The sequence below is a fragment of the Lygodium microphyllum genome, chromosome 25, assembly GCF_053477565.2.
Source record: "Lygodium microphyllum isolate KBCC chromosome 25, Lygodium_microphyllum_v1.1.10, whole genome shotgun sequence".
Taxonomy (NCBI): domain Eukaryota; kingdom Viridiplantae; phylum Streptophyta; class Polypodiopsida; order Schizaeales; family Lygodiaceae; genus Lygodium; species Lygodium microphyllum.
In genome coordinates, this window is record NC_141159.1 from 35,324,365 (window position 1) to 35,326,561 (window position 2,197).

Genomic DNA, 2,197 nt, shown 5'->3' on the forward strand with positions numbered 1-2,197 from the left:
TCTAGCAACAACAAAATTTCTTATACCTTTTGTACAAGATGACAATGAGAAAAGACCCATGCATTGTGATGAGGTGGATGCTAGTAAGTTGGACACTTATTGTTATTGGATTATATTAGGGCTTCACTCAATTCATGTAGCAAAGATATATATTCAGAGTAATACTGCACGTTGTCTAGCAACCAAGCATTTATACACCATAGTTATGTTAGAATATTAGTTGATTGTCCTACTGAAATGTGCATTGAGCTTTCACGAATGAAAAATATGGAATCACATAATGTTATGAAGAATGCCCCTTATGTTGAGAAACTTCAACAATTTAGACATGAGTGGCTAGCATTTGATTCTCCACCAAAACCCCAACAAGGGGTTTCTAAGACAAGCTCTCAAAGAGTACCATAGTAGGTGATCACATATAAGCTTACCTTCTCTTTTAGTGAAGAATAGTGTTATCCTCTTTCTTTTGTTCTATGCTCACTATTTTGATCTTTTTTTGCATAGATTTGTGGCATACATTGAAGAAAATTGTGCATCTAGAGATTGCCATATAATTGTTAGCTCCCAAGAAATATTTGATAGTTGGATCAAAATCATGAAGAGATAGTCTAGAGGTGAGCTTATATCCCAAGAGGAGAGTTCGAGAAAAAAGGGAAGGAAACCTTCTCCTACTACATTTCATTGCCTTATGGGTCTAAAGGATGGAGACATCCTTATGCTACAAGAGGAGATCAATGAAGGGCATATCCTTTTTCTTAGAAACAAATGGGATAAGGAAGATATGATTGACATGGAAACAAGAGCTAAGAAAATCAAGCAAGAAAGGGTCCTAAAGGAGGAATTAGTCACTCTTTTCAATGCCTCAGCTCCAAAAGATACTGCTATGGTGAAGACTTGAGAAGAGCTTATTGATGACTATGATATCAATGATGAAGTCTACACAAAGATTTTAGGAATTTGCAATGATTGGATATCAAAGAAGCTGACACGTGGAGTTGATATAGGGTCCCTACCAAATGGAGAAAAATATATTGTGAACTTTCTAATTGGAAAAAATAAAAATCCTCTTCAATCCTCCACTACTTTTCCTTGGCATGTATATGTTGTCGGATGCAATCTAGAAACCTTTGATCTTATACATAATGTTTACAGAGATCCAATTACCATTGGGGTTGTTGTTCTAGATGCAACACATGGGGTTGAGGGAATGAAATGGGACTCTAAAGTTTGGAAAGGTTGTATCTACTCTACTACAAATGACATGTGAACCCAAACAATTCATGTTGTTATCATTTCTTGATCGAAAGCAAATGGCAGCTTTGGAAAATGCTCTTGAAAGCATTTCTTGCAAGTATCACATGCTAGTTTGTAGTGTTGACTTCCAAACAATGGATAGAACCTTTGCTTTTTTATCTATAGATTCTTTTGTGATTTTGACATTAGTGACCATGGAGAAAAGCTTCATCAATTTTGAGCAATATATAAACAATGTCAACAAGCCTTCCATTTTGGACTTTGAAAGCTTGGACAAGGAGTGCAATGATGAAGATATTGAAGAAGAGCAAAGAATTGCAAAGGCCATTTTGAGAAAGAAAATGAAAGTTATGGGAACTACAATCAAAGCATTCAATGATTCTCATGAGGTTGTATTTGATGTATATGCAAGTGGACTTGCATCTAAGGTGGCATTGGTAAATCACATGAAGACTATTGCAGTGGTTTGCAACACTCAAGAGCAAGGAGAGGTTGAAGCACAATTGTGGAGGGTCCATAAGAATGCCAAACAAAATTCAAACTCCTATTGAAGTTCAAGTTCTAGACGAGTCTTTGGCTGATTGGAAATGGCATGTCAACAATTGCAGCCTCGATGGCAACCTCTCTCTCTCTCTCTCTCTCTCTCTCTCAAAATAGGTTGGCCAATTACCAATTAAAGAAATATTGAGTGCCCATAAGTTAGGTAGTGGGCACCTATGAACCTATTATGTGACCACTTCTAACACCCTCTCTTAGAGCATAGGTGAACACACAATAAACAAAGAATACCCTAGATGCACCATGGATACTCTAGTAGCATGCACTAGCAAGTCTTCAACCAGATTTCCCCCCTTGATTTGAGCAGTCAATTGGCCTTCACCCACTTTGATAGAAATGGAAAATGCCCCAAATTCATTGACTTGCTAGTCCCTCCACTTGAATT

The 2,197-nt window shown here is 37.1% G+C and overlaps 1 pseudogene; it reads left to right on the plus strand.

Annotated features, from left to right (window-relative positions):
* Positions 1 to 688: 688 nt before the first annotated feature.
* On the plus strand, positions 689 to 1,267 carry LOC148014078 (uncharacterized; annotated as a pseudogene).
* Positions 1,268 to 2,197: the final 930 nt, after the last annotated feature.